This window comes from Sorex fumeus, unplaced genomic scaffold (assembly GCF_029834395.1).
Source record: "Sorex fumeus unplaced genomic scaffold, SorFum_2.1 ptg000072l, whole genome shotgun sequence".
Lineage (NCBI taxonomy): Eukaryota > Metazoa > Chordata > Mammalia > Eulipotyphla > Soricidae > Sorex > Sorex fumeus.
In genome coordinates, this window is record NW_026606129.1 from 5,993,722 (window position 1) to 6,012,053 (window position 18,332).

The following is an 18,332-nucleotide window of genomic DNA, read 5'->3' on the forward strand; positions in this document are numbered from 1 at the left end:
ATTGGCTCCTTGGTGCTGCCTAAATGGCCCCGAGACCCCACACTGCTTGACCTCTCGTTGACCTCCCAAGTGTCTATCAGGACAAGGCTAACCAAGTACACCGGGAGCCCATGTTGGGGCAAAACATTGCCAAAAACCTAAACCAGCCAGGAGACAGGAGGTCTTTGACACAAAAGACCAATCTCAGGAGTCCAGAACACCTTTGAGATGCAGAATTCCAGGCCTGGAGCAAGGAGCTTCCTGAGAGAGGGCAGTTGACCTCCTGAGAGGAGAAGCTCCACCCTGGAACAAAGGCCTGGTGGAGACTATCAAGAGATCTAAGGCTGCTCTGAGCTCTCCCCCTTGGCACCCTAGCCACATACTGGGCAGGGGAGTTTGGGAAGACTAAATTAACTGGCTGAGGAAGAGGCATGCATTTTCCACCGCATCTCCCCTCTTGAGATGAGGACTTTCATTCATTCACAGTTTAGGGAGCACATGCCCCTTCCCCAACCCCCACTGGCATCTCCTCTCCTGAAATGTGGACTTGTTACACCTGTGACTCAGTTTCCCCAAAACCACCAAGAATCTGAACCTGATGTAAACAACAGGAGGGTCTTTATTGCAAGCTTGGTTCCCAGGCAACACCCACACAGCAGGTCGAAGCTGAGAGCCCTGAGCCCTTAGGGAACAAGGTTTATATGGGGCTTACAGCTACAGCAGAAAACGGGAAATTCAAACGGCATTGTTACAGGTTTGGTTGATCTTTATTTACCATTGGAAGAGCTCCAAGCTACAAGATAGGCTTACATTCAACCTTAACTCATTACTAGCTCATTCTTATAATCTAGCAGGTCCATCTGTGCTGCACGCCCCTGTCAAAGCGCTTCTGGTTGGCTATGGCCTGGGAGATTCAGGTTTTAGTCACCCTGGGGTGTTTCTAGAGAGGGACCCCTTGTTCTTGGAATGGGCCGCTAAAGTTCCAGTGAATGGAATCTCTGGCCTATACTGCCCTTCCACTGTGGAAGCCTGTTGTGGCATAGCTTTGGTTCCTCAGACTTCCATGCCGTAGGGCTCATTTCCCTATTCCATGTGTACTGTGCTTTTCCATTCTGGAGACTCCCATGCTCTCTCCTCAGCATGGATTTTTATTTACCTCTCTGAAAGTCACTCCCTGAAAGTCCTTTCTATGGGGAAAAGGTGATGGACCAGATAAAGTGGGTTAGATTTAGGACTGACTTTCTTTTTCTGCAAAGAGCAATTCCTAGAGATCACTCCCCCACCCTACCCCCCATGGAGGAGATTTAGTCTATAATCTAGCAAACCGCAAAGGGGTAGAGATAAGATGATTCCAGTTAAGAGCTGGAGAGTTTCCAAGCCTTATGGGAATGTTCCTAAATATAATTTGTATTCAGATGTATGATCTTCTCGGGGGTCCAAGTGGGAGCAGGGGATACTTGGATTTCTAGGATTCTCCTCCTGGATGAAGACAAAATTTCACCTAGAATTTATTAGAACTTTCATGATTTTTATTCACTTTCGGAATGACTACTTAACATCTTTCTCTGACTCATGCACTTTGAAAATCAACAGATGCCTCCATGTGGAAATGTGCTCCATGCATCTGGCTGTCCACTCTGCATTCCATTCTGTGAGAGAAGGCCCTCGTGGCCAGAATACCTCTGAACTCCAAATCCCATCTCCTCAGCCTGCAGGAGCTGGCACTGGCATTGGTTTCTTGCTTCTCAGATACCATCTATTTTCCTGTTTCTCAGCCAGGTCCGAAAATAGGTCAGTGCCCAGAGGGCAGAGAAAGTGGAGATGAGCTGAGTGAACTTTCCTGGTGACCAGGGCCTGACCCTCTTGAGTCCTGGCTGCTTTAGCAGCTCTTCCATGCTGGCAAAAAGATTGATTCTATCTCACTTTTCTGCTATTATCCATTGGACGGACGCAAATGACAAAAGCTTTACTGTCAGAATCCACAGGAGATTTCACCTATAAAAATAGTTCTGCTTCTTGGAATTCTTTATTTTATGGTATATGTTAGTTTAGGGTTTTTGCTTTTTGCTTTTCAGGTAGGCAAGATGATGCCAAAAAGATTAGTAACTTTTTGTCTGTTTGTTGCCTTACATGTGCTTTTTCTTCTCTTATTCACTATTCTCAGTATTCATGATTATATTTTGTTTCCTACCTCAAATATTCTTAAATGTTTTAGTTCTCTATTGTTTTTGGCTTCAATGGCAGAAATTTGTTTCAACGGTGGTATAAGTCTATCTACTTCTCAGATGAATGGAACATTTTCTGTTGTGTCTGTGAAAATTCTGATGCCTTGGCAGGATTTGTTTTTGGTGGTAGGTCTGGAGTACAAAATTTGTGTTGAACTCCAATAAGTGCCCAAGTCGTAAGTATTTTCTGACTGAAGTGCTTTTGTGTATTTTGCTTCTCTTTTTTTTTTTATCATCTTTGGATCTCTGTTTTGTAAATTTGAAGTTATTTGGGCTTACTTTCCTCTCAGAGCTCTATAATCTGTACAGTGGATCCATCTCAGGAAAGTAATTTATTGGACTTGCAGGAAGTTGTTTAGGTTACTGGCTGGGTACAATTTCTGCAAATAAATGAAAAAAATCGTCTGCCTATTTATGTAGTGTGTAAATTCAAAAAGGGACTGCAGCGGCGGTCTATCTCTCATGGCACCATTGTTTGCTAGTCTCACACCTTTTCCCCTACACTGGGGAGGTTGATGGTGGTGGGCAGGCGAAGGAAGTTAAATGAGGGCCAGGCTGGTTGGTCTTAGTTGCAGTTTATTCCATTCCCAACTTCATTCTCTTCTGATTCTCCTCCTGCTTCTTCCTCCCCCATGCTACTTCATTCTTCTCCTCCATCCCCCTTAATTCTCCTTCTCGCTCTGGAATCTGGATCCCCTTTCTCCTTCTCCTTCTGGAGTCTGGCTCCTGATCCCCCTTTCTCCTCCTTCTGAAGTCTGAATCCTGATCCCGATTCCTCTTGCTCTGGAGTCTGGATTTCCCGGCCCACTCTTCCAGTCTAGTTAAATCCCAAAACCATGAGGGGTTGGGCTTAAACATAGGTGTGGTCACAATCAAAAGGGATAAAGTTCTTTCCCTCGAGGAAAGCCACTTCTAGGACAGATACTCTCTCAGCAGAACGACCCACCTCTAGAATGAAATCCCCTAGGTGTGTTTCTCCTCTCCTTGTCCAACAAACATAATATAAATCATTTTGTATGGATACAGTAAGAAATACTTAAGCTTATAGAATTGCTCTCCTAGGGCCATCTCAATCTCAGATTACAGTGCTCAGGCCAGATAATCTTTCCTATCCCTAGCAGGGTCCTAGTCTCTTTGTTACTTTTGGATCATGACAGCATTTGTCTATGATCAAACTCTTATAGTTAAGAATCGTGGCACTTTGGCCTGGCCCATTTCGATGCCAGGGTAGCTTGCCCTGGTTCCATTGAGTCCCTCATTGGGACCCTGCTTTTGGGGTGTTAAGAACCAAGGGCAACTAGGCTTAAGTCTAGAAAGCAGATGCCCAGGAGTGAATAATATTCAGAACCAATTAAATCCTAAATTACAAAGCATAATTTTAACGGTCTTCTTGTATCTATACAAAAAGGACATTGCTTTAAAGTAAACTATTCAAAAGACCTAAGGAGAGGAGAAAGACAAAATTAACTTACAATACAAGTTCCTTGTCCTAGAAGGATCTGACTTTACAAATTAACAGAGTCTGATTAGGGGGAAAAGCTGATTAACTGGTTGGAGAAGAAAGCATAGAGAAGTGGTTACAGATAGACAAAGGAATGGGAGCACTGTGATGGGTGTAACCTGATAAACCTAAACTCCTTGTGGCAAGGGAGAAAGGACAAAGCAATGGCATCCTACAATGTAGGATTGTTTATGGTCTATAGTACAACCAGGAGCTAATTCTCAGGGAATTATTCTGAGAACTTCATAGATGCTTATTGTTATCTGGATGCTTCTTGGTATTTTTGGTACCCACCTGGAATAACCATCTCTTCGGTAGAGTTTCTCCCAATTCTATTTACATCCATTGGAAGCCAGTTTTCATTCTTCCAGAGTATGTGAAAGGGTTCACTTCAATTTCATCTGATATCTTTTACCTAATGTTTAAGAATAATTCCTAATATTAAGAATTTACCATTTGGGGTACATCTAGATTTAAATTTGGGAAAATAATATAATGTAGTTTTAATTTTTTACCCTTAAGCAATATTTATAATAAGTAGTTTAATTTGTGAAAACATGAATTTTATATAGTTACATAGAAATGCATATGCTTTTTGCCTATTGCTATTAAAATAATATTTAATATGGCCATAAATATGTTACAGATATAGATCACTTGATCACTTGACATCCTGTTACTCATCGATTTGCTCGAGCGGGCGCCAGTAATGTCTCCATTTGTCCTGGTCACATGCTAGTGTAGTCCAATCGCATCTATTCATTCTAGGAACACAAAGAGCCTGAAGCAGATCATTCAGGATCTTGATGAAGAAGTCTAACCACCTCATAGGTGGCCAGCCACATGATCTTTTGACATCCCGTGGAATCCAGTCAGTAATGGCTCTAGTCCAGTGGTCGTCTCCAAATCTCATTACATGTCCAGCCCATCTGAGTTTCAACGTCTTGGCAAACGAGACAGCGTCCCTGATTCTTGATTGTCGATGCAGGTCGGAACTCCAGATTCTTTCTTGCATTTGAGTGAAGCATGGCACTCCAAGCATAGCTTTTTCAGTTCCTCTTTGGGAGACCGAATAGCATTCTTATCCTGTTTTTGTAGGGCCCAGGTCTCAGAGGCGTATGTTAATGCAGGAAGAACAGTGCAATCAAAGAAATGTGCCCAGAGCTGGAGGTTCTTCATTCTTTTAGCTACTTCTTTGATGCTCTTGAAGGCGTTCCAAGCCACTCTCTTCCTCCTGCACAACTCAGGTGCCAGGTCATTTGTCATGTTGACTTTTCGACCTAGGTACACATAAATGTTGCATTCAGAGATGTTCATCCCATTGAGAGTGAATGGAACGTCAGGATTGAGATCGTTTCTCATAAACATTGTCTTCATGAGATTCAGCTGGAGTTCAACCTTTCCACACTCATGGTCGAAGTCAGCCAGCATTTGTGCCACTTGGCTGATGTTTGGTGTTATTAGAACAATGTCATCAGTGAAGCAGACGTGGTGTAGTTGCCGACTGTCTACCTTCACTCCCATTCCATCCCATTCCAGTTGTTGCATGACGTTCTTGAGGGTGGCACTGAAGAATTTCAGTGAAATGGTATCACCCTGCCGAACCCCTCTCTTGACATCAATGATCACCTCTCTGTAGAATGGTGAGATCCAGTAGTGAATCCGTAATATAGCTCATGGAGGATCCTGATGTATTGAGTTTGAACGCCCTGTATGGCTAGGGCTTCGATGACCATTTCCATCTCAAAAGAATCAAAGGCCTTCTTAAATCAATGACAGAGCAGCATCTTGAACTCTCGAGATACCTCAATGAGCTTGGTTATGGTGTGGATATGGTCAATTGTGCTGAATCCTTTTCGGAAACCAGCTTGCTCGCATGGTTGTCCTTCATCTACAGATCTAGAATTATAATATTTTTATAGTGTAGACTTCAGCAATTGTATGGCATGGTATATACATACATACATACATGTGTATATTTTCTGTAATATATGATTTCCCAATTTTTCTTAAGGCACCAGTGAAATTTGCAGTTGTTTGGCTTTTTTTTGTGCTTTCCTTCTTATCTATGTAAAGTTTATTATATTTACTTTGTATAAAATATAGACTTAAATCCTCTTTTATTGCACATTTATTTTTTTCTGCTGTTTATCACTCCATTTTCATTGCCAAGTTAATTAAGTGAGTTACACATAATTGTCTTTGGTTTTCAATGGGAATTAGGAAACATTTAAGAAGAAAGTTTCTAAGATATACAGTCATTTTTAATGGATTTTAATGGCTCAGAATTTGGAGGTGGCCCAGAATGTTGCTCCCAGAAGTGGAAGGCAGGGAACCTATTGGCCTTTCCTTGATTTTTGCAGGGAAAGAAACTGAGAAAACTCACCCCTTTTCTCACTTGGTGGTCCTGTCCCCAGGGGACCTGGGAGGTTCCTCTGAATCCCTCTACTCCTACTCTCCACCCCCCACTTTATGCCCTCCTCCTTGTTCAGTGTGCCTGTGGCTCTAGGCTGTGCTCTTGCCCAGAACCCCCCGACTCAGTCACACATACTGTGGATCAACTTAGAAATGGGGCAGGGTGAGGTTGGGGTAAGAGGTGAGGTGATGTATCAGTCCTAGCTGGATCCCTACGACTCGCTGCTGCTTTTCCTTTTAGAATCTCCACTGCATGATCAATAAGACAAAGTGCAATGCCCCCCTTCACAGGTTGAGGACAAAGTTGGAATTTGCTCTAGAATTGTGGATATAATGAAGATAAGCCGAAGGACTTACCTTGGCCCAAAAGTTGCTTCATCGGTGATGCTGGCTATGTTTTCAGCAGAGGGTCATGCCTCTTGCCCTATTCAATTGAGCTGCCCCAAGACCTTCCACTCTCTACCTCAGACTCTGTCCTAACCCTGAGAACTACCGATCATATGGGAAAAAGAATATATTTCTCTTTACTTTGTAAGTCACCTTTGTCTACCCTTATTTGCCATTTTATTTTAGAAACAGCCAATTGTTGCCTCTTATCATAAATATCTTTGCAAGTTCTGCCATGGGTATAAATGGTTTTTCTGGTGAGGATTGACTCCATGGCTGCCTTCTGCAGAAGAGAATGTTTATAGAAGAAAGAAATCCATGAAGTGAGATCACCCTGATGGGAGCAGCCTGGAGAGATTTCTTGAACTGTTTTGGGGCCTAGGGTGTGGGTTCAGGAGCATCATTGAGGTATCAAAGGATGGGAAGGAGCATAGGTGAGGGTGTGGGTAAGTGTGTTCAGCCACAGCATAGAAGGGAGACTTCTGCCAACAATTCTGCTTCTTAGCAGTGTTTTTAATTTCTCTCTCTCTCTTTCTTTTTTTACAGTGCTGCAGGTATTTTATTTTAGGACAAGCCTCTTCCCCAACCCCAGAGGAGAAGACATTTTCTGAAAAGCAAATGCGGTGCCTTTTCTTTGCCTTTCATGCCCTACCTGATAATCCCAAGAGCTTTGCCTTCCCCTAATTAGCAAGATGCTCTCATTGAAATTGCGGGAAGAGTCAGGTCTAAGCAAGGCATGGAATGTCTCTGGGCCTGTGTTCCCCGTCTGGAGGAGGCTGAGCCTGTTTAAGGGGAATGCAGTGGGGTTTTGAGGGGGACCTCCACACAGAGCCTGGAGTACAGGGGTCCTGTCCATCATTCATTTGGATCCATCTGCAAAGAACTCTGGGAAGCTGGTTGCTGTCATCCACTGAATTCACATAGTTCCAGCCTGCTGGAAGCCATCACATGAGGGGCTGAAGGGTTGGGGTGGGGGTTGCAAGATGAAGGCTCCTGCCTTTGGGCCGGATTGATAGGACATCCAGCAGTTTGGGGAATTGTCTTGAATTCAGCTGACCCAGGTTTGATCCCCAGCATCCCAAATGGTTCCCTGAGCACTGCCGGGAATGATTCTTGATCCCTGAGCACAAAGCCTGGAGGCATCCTTGAGCACTGCCAGGTGTGTTCGAAAGATCACAACACAACCATCCTGTTATTCATCGATTGCCTCGAGCAGGCCCCAGTAACGTCTCCTGCAGGGAAAGCCTCTTTAATAAACTGTGCTGGCAAAATTGGACGGCTACATGCAAAAAAGTGGGCTCAGATCTCTGCCTAACACCATGCACAAAAGTAAGATCAAAATGGATTTATGACCTCAACATCAGACCAGAATCCATAATGTTTATTGAAGACAAAGTCGGCAAAACTCTCCATGATATTGAAGCTAATGGTATCTTCAAAGATGTCACGCCACTGGCCGAGCAAGTGAAAACAGAGCTAGACAAATGGGACTATCTTAAACTAAGAAGCTTCTGCACCTCAAAAGAAACAGTGACCAAAATACAAACACAGCCTACAGAATGGGAAAGGATATTCACCAAATACACATCCGACAAGGGGTTGATATCAAGGATATACAAGGTACTGGTTAAACTCCACAAGAAGAAGTCACCCAACCCCATTGAAAAATGGGGTGAGGAAATGAACAGAAACTTTCGCAAAGAAGAAATTCGACTGGCAAAAAGGCACACGAGAAAATGCTCTACATCACTAATCATCAGAGAGATGCAGATCAAAACCACAATGAGATATCATTTCACACCACAGAGACTGGCCCACATCCACAAGAACAAAAGTAACCAATGCTGGCGCGGATGTGGCGAGAAAGGGACCCTCCTTCACTGCTGGTGGGAATGCCGGCTGGTCCAACCCTTTTGGAAAACAGTATGGACGACTCTCAAAAAATTAGAATTTGATCTGCCATTTGACCCAGCTATAGCACTCCTGGGAATATATCCCAGAGAGGCAAAAAGGTATAGTCGAAGTGACATCTGCAATTGTTTGTTCATTGCAGCACTCTTTATAATTTCTCTCTTACCCTGGACAGATCACAGTATCCTCTTTTGTTTTTGGGGTTTTTTTTTTTTTTGGCTTTTTCAGATCACACCTGGTGATACACAGGGATTACTACTGGCTTTGCACTCAGGAATTACTACTGGTGATGCACCTGAGGGACCATATGGGATCCTGGGAATCAAACGCAGATCGGTCATATGCAAGGCAAATGCCGTACCTGCTGTGCTATCGCTCCAGCCCCACAGTATCCTTTAATACTCAGAGTTTTTCATTTCAGTTAATTAAGGCCCTTGATTCTCTAGTCCTTCAAATTATCCACTTGCTCATATCTATTGACTTCAAAGCCAACATTTGCGAACGTTTCTGTCTGTCCATTTGTTCCCATTCCTGCTTCAACTGTGGGTCTGGTACTCTGGTCCTAGTTGATCTACTGAGAGAGTTTTGTTTCATTTTTGTTTGGTGGGAGGGGGTATATATTGGGCCACACCTAGCTGGGTCCAGTACTAACTCCTGGCTCTGTGCTCAGGGAAGCTTTAGATAGTGCTGGGGATCAAATTAAGATTAGCTACATGCAGGGCAAGGGACTTATTTCCTGATTTTGCTGTTGTTGTTGCTGGTGGTGGTAATGGTGCCTGATTGAAGCCAGGGGTACATATACACAAAACCTGTGCTCTTCTACCAAGCTACTACTCCCCTGGCCCTGAATAAGGTTTCTAGAAATGAACTGACGTCATCACATATCTCTCTCTCTCTCTCTCTCTCTCTCTCTCTCTCTCTCTCTCTTGGATTCCATTCTCCTCTTCCCTAAGCACATAGAAATTTCCCAAAGCTCTGTTTTAATTATCATTTCTACGCATCCTATATGTCTTTATATTGTCTGTATCCTCTAATCTTTTGGTGTTAATTATTCTTTGGCCTGAATATTCACAAGACTGACACTTGAGTTCCTATGATTCTTGTGTGGTGTTACACTTCAGTTCGAAGAGTCTGCTGGTGGATACCCTTTGATGTTATTCAGGCATTGCCAACTAAATGCTCCAAACAGTAGATCATTATCTCTTCAAGAATATAAGTTCTCATTAAAAAACTTTAATGTGATTTCATCACGTAAAATATATATTTGTCTGACAGACTTTTATGCTCCCTCTACTCTTTCACTCCCTGTCCCCAAATTATCAGTTTTCCTTGCTCTGCCTAAACAAATGCATGATAATAATGGTCACAGAAACAAAACAAATCCTTTCTTGGTCCCATGTCTCCTAAATCTACCCTATTTTTCTATCTTAAAATCCAACTTCTAGAAACTAACCTGTCTATAAAAATGTCTCTTGTTTTTCTCTTTCATGTATCTTTAAACTTATTCAAGTCTAATATTTACCTAAACTTCATTAAAGTTATAGTGTGTATGTGTATGTGTGCGTGTGTGTGCGTGTGTGTGTTGGCAAGGTCTGAACCCCTGGTGTTACGTACACAAAGTGGCTGTTCTGCTGTTGAACTGCATCCCCAGCACTGGTTGAAACTGCTTTTGTCAAACCCAGTGACCATTATGTGGCTACTTCATCCCTCCCCAGGTCTTGGGGATTTCTCAGAAGCACACACCTCTCTTTTTCTTCTTTTACTTCTGGATCACTTCTCTCATTTCTTGGTTTATCTTTCTCTCTCTCTTTTTTTGGGTATAGTTTACTTTTTTATAGCACATAGAAGCTACGCACTCACCCATGAAAGAGGAGGAGAAAATATTTTCCTTAAAGATTAAAGAAAAATTTCTGAGTCTGGGATCTATGTTCCAGCATGTTAAAGGCTGAATAAAAGTTTTTTTCTGCCTTGATATGCAGCCAAGCTTGATATAAAGTTCAAATAGGAGCATCTGAGAATTCATCAACTTTGCACAGAATACAAGAGTCATTTGACGCAGGAGTAGTGCAGGGGAAAGTCCCTGATAGTTTAAAAATAGAAGTAAAGGGATGAACCAAGAAGAAATTCTTAAAGTTCTTCATAACTGGGATTTAATAGTTAATATACTGTTGTATCTAATTTTTATTAATGAAATTTCCCACCCTTTATTCAACTCGTGCATTAAAGACATTCCTTATATCCTTATAAAATAGAAGCATCCAATAAAAATAGCCAAATTTTATTAGACATAAAGTTGATGGATCATCTTCCATTTCCCTCTTAATCTTTCCAGTTTAGTTGTATCGGGAGCGAGTTCTTTTGATTTGCTAGAAGTATTCTAGAGCCTTACTCTTTTCTGGTATGTTCAATTTAAAGACACAAGTGTGTTTTTACGTGTCGATTTGGTTTTCAATTGGACTGTATAAAATGAGGAAACCAAGAATAGAAATTGCAGAAGTATTGCTGAAGTTTTCAATTTCCCAAAGAACTTTTTAATTTCTATAAATCTTTCTTTTCCTCTTTCTCTTAGCCCATTAAAATTATTTATTACTTCTGGACAGAGGAGAAATTATTTCTTCTCTCATACTTTTAAACTAAAGCCAAAACAGAGAAACAGGTTTAAGGTTTTATTCTAGATAAACTTATTTCCATGACCTATGGCTGACTCACATCAGCAAAGCTACGTCAGTAACCCAACTCACTTTGGGAGAGATACATTGCTACATCCTAGTCACATTAGGAGAGTTACATCAGTGATGCCCTAGTCACATCAGGAAAGCTACACCCTAGTCACATCAGGAGAGCTATGTCAGTGATGCCCTAGTCACATGAGGAGAGCTACATCAGCTACACCCTAGTCACATTGGGAGACTTACGTCAGTGATGCCACAGTCACATCAGGAGAGCTATGTCAGTGATACCCTTCTGGTGTTTTGCATTCCTCATATGGTCCATCTTTCTATTTGTGAATTGCAGCAAGAAATTTTAAAGAGAACGTCCAAGTATTCGATGATTATACAATCTTCTGGTTGATATCTGATTCATTTAAATGGACTCTATTTTAGTGTCTTCCCCATCATCACCATTAAACGAGGACAAAGTTCAAATTTCTTTTTATTGATATTCAAGGCATTCTAAAATTTTATATCAGTAATGAATATTTATTTGTTCTCCTGCCAGGCATCCTTCTTTTTTCCCCTAGAAATAGTAAAGAAATTTCTTTGACAAACTAATTTTCTTCAAATTGTTCATCATCACCCAGGGAAATGTAAGTCAAACCAACATTGAGATATCAGCCCAGTGAGAATGGCAGATATTAAAAAGTACAGAAATAGTATATGCTACTTGTATTGTGGTAAGAAAGTAACCTGTTAGTGGGAGTGTCATCTTGTTCAGCCTCTATAAAAAGAAATGTGGAGAACTTTCGAAAAATAAGAATAGAACCCCCATACAACCCATTGATACCACTTCTTGGCATCTATTCTGAAAACACAAAAGCATTAATTTTTTTAATTTTAATGTTTTTTATTGGATCACTATCAGATAGACCATTACAAAGCTGGGTTTCAGTCATACAGTGTTCCAACACCCATCCTTCCACCATTGTACATTTCCCAGCATCAATGTCCCAATTTCCCTCTATCCCACACCAGCTTTCCCCCACCCCCCACAGCTTGCCTCTCTCTCTCCTCAACCCTTCCCCAACTCTTGGGAATTGTGGTTATTATAGATACCAAAAGGTTATCATGTATATCCCTTTGCCTACTTTCAACACTTAGTTCTTGTTTAGCGTGATCATTCCCAACTATTGTTGTCATAGTGGTCCCTTATCTATCTAATCTACCCTCTCCCACTCCCAAGACACTTGTAGTCCGACCATTGACCAGTCCTCCTGGCCCCTGTTTTCCCTGGCCTTGGATATTAGTATCATACTATTTTTATATGCCACAAATGAATGCAGTCATTCTATATCTGTACCTCTCCTTCTGATTCATTTCACTCAGCATGATACTCTCCATGTCCATCCATTTATAGGAAAGTTTCATGACTTTCTAAACATCTGCATAGTATTCCATTATGTAGATGTACTATAGTTTCTTTATCCAGTCATCTGTTCTCAAACACTCTGGTCGTATCCAGATTCTAGCTATTGAGAATAGTGCTGCAATGAACATAGAAGTGCAGATGGTGTTTCTGCTGGGTGTTTTTGGTCCCCCAGGTTATTCCCAGTAGTGGTATTGCTGGGTTAAATGAGAGCTCAATTTCTAGTTTTTTGAGTAAGTCCATATTAACAAAATCATTAATTTGAAATGATATATGAACACCTATGCTCATTGCAGCACCTAGTACAATAGCCATGATATGGAAACAATACAAATGCCCAACTACACATGAATGCATCAAATAGGTGTAGTACATATACACAATGAAATACTCTGCAGCTCCAGAAAAGAACAAAATCATGCAATGTGCCATGATATGGATGGAACCAGAGGACTTCCTATTGAGTAAAGTCAGTCAGAAGAAAAAGGAGAGATGCAAAATAATCTCTCCCAAATGTGGGACTTAAAGACACATGGCAAGGTAGCAACAAAAGGCCCAAGGAAACATAACAGGAGCATTGGTCCACAAAATTGAGTTTGTGTGTGTAAAATATATGCACACACGCTTGTGTGGCTGGGGGGCATTGAAAAGAAGGTCACTGGAATTCTTAGGGAAAGGGGGGTGGGTACACTGGTGATTTATGTTCAGGGTATATAAAAAAGACATAAATTCACATACTGCAAATCATAAATTTATTATTAAAACACAAATAAATTCAAACACTGGTGTTGGAATTTTGTATAACAGAAGCAATCATTAACAATATTATAAACCATAGTGCCTCAATAAAATTTTTTCAAGTTAAATAAGTAAAGAATGAAAAAACTGATTTTCTTCAACTTTCAATTCATGTCATTTAGAAGGGGGCTGGAGCGATAGCACAGCGGTAGGGCATTTGCCTTGCACGCAGCCAACATGGCCGACCCGAGTTCGATTCCTCCGCCCCTCCCGGAGAGCCCGGCAAGCTACCGAGAGTATCTCGCCCGCACGGCAGAGCCTGGCAAGCTCCCCGTGATGTATTCGATATGCCAGACACAGTAACAACAAAGTCTCCAATGGAGACGTTACTGGGCCCGCTCGAGCAAATCATTGATCAATGGGAGGGCCTTTTTACTTTACTTAACTCACCATTATACATTCAGGAGAGGAGAAGGTGTATCAGAGGATGAAACATCCAGTAAAACTGAGATTCATAGAAATGGGGTTTGGTTTTACTCTAATTTAAGATTATTGATTAGTTTCTTAATCAAGACACGCCTGAGGGTGGAGGTCTTTGATTTTTAAAATTTTTCTAGAGGATGAGTTAACTCCCCCCTTCTGTTATGTCAATTTGTACTGAATTTCCCAGTGCTTGCTAGGCAATATATTTATCATGTATGTCCATATCTGAATACTCCACTCAATGAAATTCCAGTATTAATTACTTATGTTTCATTAAGCAGTTAGATTTCCTTAATCTTAGTGATTCACCATTAGAAGCTATTTCTTTACACTTTGGAAATTTCTTTTTTTTTTTTTTCTGAAGTGCTACTATCTTAATTAAATCCAAATAGATTTGGAAATATTGTGTATACTGTATAAACTTCTGAAAATGTATGATTCTTTTTAAATTTTATTTATCTGTGGTGAAATGTTTTTAGGGTCACATCATCAGGGCTCTGGACCTAGAGACTCTCCAAGAATGCTCAGTTGTCAAGTGAGGATCAAACACAGGCCTCACACAAGCAGCAAATGTCATCGTCTGCTTGAGCCATAATCCTTGCCCCTACCCTATATTTCTCTTCCTTTGTTGTTGTGTTACACCCAACAGTGCAGAGATACTCTTAGAGTAGTACTTGGGATTTTCCTCCTGTTAGTGCTCAGGGGACCTACAGTGGCAGGCATCAAACCCAGGCCAGCTTGCAGTGTGAGCTCAGTCCTTTGAGCTATCTTTTCGGATGCCATAGAGAGTCTTGAGGAACCCTTCCAAGACAGTAGCTGAGTACTGTTTATACATCGTGCTATTGGCCAGCATTTCTAGTGTGTAGTACTTACCCCCTGGTAATTGGTACTAAGTGATTGTATCCTGTCTTTCATTCCATCACCTGACTTTTCTTGGAGTATGCCTGGCCTATAATGACTCAGTGAACATTTCTCCTGGAGGTCTTCGGCTGCCAGAGCCCTGGTCAGGACCAGCCACCACCATGCTGAGACCACTCTCTGCACACACGAAGGTACTGGCAGAGGGACAAAGCCACGCGGGTTCCGGGGCCGAGACCTCCAAGCCTACTCAGATTGGAGTCGAGCATCTTCCACCCAGATCCTCCAAATTCCAGTAGGCGGGGGTCACACCTGGCCCCCTGGCGCCGTGTAATCCCATCAGCGGCCAAGACTCAGAGACTATAAAATCCAGATCCCGGAACCGCATGGCCGCGAATGCAGAGTCTGGCAAACTCCCCATCGCGTACCCAATATGCCAAATACCAGTAACAATGATGGGTCTCATTCTCCTAAAGAGCCTTGAATATAATCTCAGGGCTAGGATGAAAGAGACGTTACTGGGGCCTGCTCGAGGCAATCGACGAATAACAGGATGATGAAATGAAAAATGAAATGAACATTTCTCAGTGTTACAAGACAGGCATAAAAAGTTCTTTTGTGGTTGACTCTAAATCAGAAATTCCCATCTTAAATAACTAATAGGGTAAGTAATGTAAGAGAGCAAATCTAATGTAAAATCCTACGTGCCAATCACTTGACCACTTGACTTCCCCTTAATCATCAATTTGCTAGAGCAGGCGCCAGTAACTTCTCCATTCGTCCCTGTCACGTGTTAGGGTAGCCCAATGGCGTCTGTTTGTTCTAGGAAAACAAAGAGCCTCAAACCAATCATTCAGGGTCTTGATGAAGAAGTCTGACCATCTTGTAGGTGGACGGCCACGCAGTCTTTTGACGTCCCATGGAATCCAGTTGGTAACGACTCTAGTCCAGCGGGCATCTTCAAATCTCATTATGTGTCCAGCCCATCTGACTTTCGACACCTTGGCAAACGAGACAGCGTCCCTGATTCTTGACCATCGACGGAGGTCGGAACTCCGAATTCCAGTAATTACATGCCAATATCTGTTTTTTTATGCCCTTTTTCAACCAGCCACTGCATCACACAGTCCTTCCTAGCCCCGTGTGCTTTTGAAGGCTCATTCTGTGTGCTACTCCACCCTGGTGGCTGTATAAGATCTCCGAAGGTGGCCAGGGAGAGGCCCCGATGGCTCTTCCTCTAGCCATCCGCATTCCGGTGGGCCTCGGGCTCTTCCCCAGGCGGGGAAGCCCAGGCCTTGGGGCCGAGAGGAGGAGGAAACGAGGGCCAAGTTGGTTGGTTGATCAGTTGCCATTTATTCCATTCTCCCCACGTGACTGTTCCAGTCTCTCTGAGCCCCCCAGTCTAGTCTCACAGGGCCCCTCATTCCTGTCTTCTCCTGTCTCTCCCATTCATCTCTCCCATTCATGTCTCCACACTTCATCTTGCAGCCTGGGCTCTCTCTCTCCAAGTGCCTGCTCCTGAATTCTTCTTCTATATTCTTCTCTCTCTGTCCCCCTTGCTAGTCTCTCGAAGGTCCACCTTGCTGCCCTGCTCTCTCTCTCTCATCTACAACTCTCTTGTCTCTCCAATTCCCCAGCACTCTGGGCTAACACTGAACCCAGTTTCCTAGCAAAATCAACATAAGAAAGCCCTTCCTGACTGCCAGGCTCAAGGGCAAAAACACCACTTAGGGACATTCCAAAGCCCTTCCTGACTGCCCAAGGACAAAATACCTCTTAAGGTGTTTTTCTCCTTTCCTCAGTCCAATAACTCTTATCAACATCTTAATACTAATTATTTCTGTATGGAAACAGTAAGAGATACACTGAGGCTTGTAGGGCAGCTCTTCTGGGAACATCTTGCCACAGATTCAGACTACAGAGCTCAGGCCAGATTAATCATTACTAACCCTAGCAGGGTCCAAATCTAATTATTACTTTTTGGATTATGACAGCATTTGTCCATGACCAAGCTCTTAACTTACAGTTAAGCATTAGGCATTTTGCCAGGTCCATTTCGATGCCAGGGTAGTACATAGCTTACCGCTTGCCCTGGTTCCATCCAGTCCCTTGTTGGGACCCTGCTTTTGGGGGTGCTAGGAAGTTAGGGCAGCTGAGGCTGAGGTGGAGAGAACAGATGCTCAGGAGGAAAATATCACAGAAAGTCACATAACAAAAGCATACTGTTTTCTTGTGTCCATAAGAAAAGGACATTGCTCTGAATAAACTATGCAAAGGACTTAAGGAGAAAAAAAAACAATATTTACAAGTTAACAGAGCACAAAGAAAGAAGTTACAAATAAACACTGAGGAATGGGAGCACTGTGATGGGAGCAAACCAATAAATCTAAACTACCTGAGGCTATGCAGGAAGGACAAACCAATATTATCCCACAGGTGGCCATCACAAGACAGTGCCCATGCCAGCTAGACCCGGGGAGTGGCCCTCATCTTCACTGAAGGTACCCCTTCTTCTCCAGGTTTCAACAACTAATGAGAAATATCAAATATTAAGTTTTGTACATCCCACTGCTCCATCCCCAACTCCTCACTGATATTAAATCATGAGCATGCATCTTGATGCAGGAATAAATTATATTGAAGTATCCATCATAATTTTAAATGTTTGTATTTGAGAATTGTCATATCCTCTCCGTTAAAATGAAGTTTTTATATTAAAATAAGCATGGGTAAATTGTAAAGTAGAATATAAATCTTACATGAAGTACATTTGAGTGTCTTGGTTTTTGGGTCCTACCTGGCAATGCTCAGGGCTTAATCCTGGCTCTGTGCTCAGGGATTCTTTTTGGCTACATGCTCAGGGATTACTCCTAGTGGCTCAGGGGACTAAATGGGGTGCTGGGGATCCAACCTGGGCTGGCTGTCTGCAAAGCAAACTTCCTAGCCACTGTACTATCTGTACTATCACTCTGGCCCATAAACTCATATTTTAATCCAATTAAAAACATATTCTCTGCATCTCCTCTACCTCTAAATAAAACAAAGCATGCAACCAAAAAAAAAAAAAAACAATTGACTAAGTAAACCCAAGTTCTAATTGTCTCTAACTGCACGGCTTCCATATGATCCCGGATCACACTTCCACCCACAGGCACGGGGTTCAGAAGCACCCTGGATTGCTTCACTAGCCTTCCGCACTGATGCTGTCTGAACTGTGTGTTAATTTTTATTTAGGCAACACTGCAGGGCACAGCCAGCCTTTTCTCCATTCTGCCTTATGCACAGTTCTTCTTCCAAGCACGTATGCACCTGCCTTGTCATGGAAAATTTAATCTTCTATCTCAATGGCCTTCACATCCCAATTAGTCAGGATCATTTCAAAACGATACATATAAAAGGATCCTAAAGCGATGCCTTGCTTTTCTGAGACATTTCAGGAGTACCTGCAAATTCATTGAACTACAAGATCGAATTTATCAGTATGTCCAGTCAATCCAGCTGAGCATTGTCTGTCTCCTCAGTGACAGGAAGTTTGTTAAAATTGAAGAGATTGTAACAGAGACAGGGTCCGGGGTTCTTTCTCCCTATAATCTGGGGTTGTGGGGCAAAGCGTGGGAGAGCTGCTCTTGCCCTCATCCCTAAGCTTGTGGATTTGTGGGTGCGCTTAGGAAGGCCTGGAGTCCTCCAGCGCCTTGCTGAGGCTGCAGATTGGATTCTATGCTTAACTTCGTCATAGCTGACCTCTCATTGTT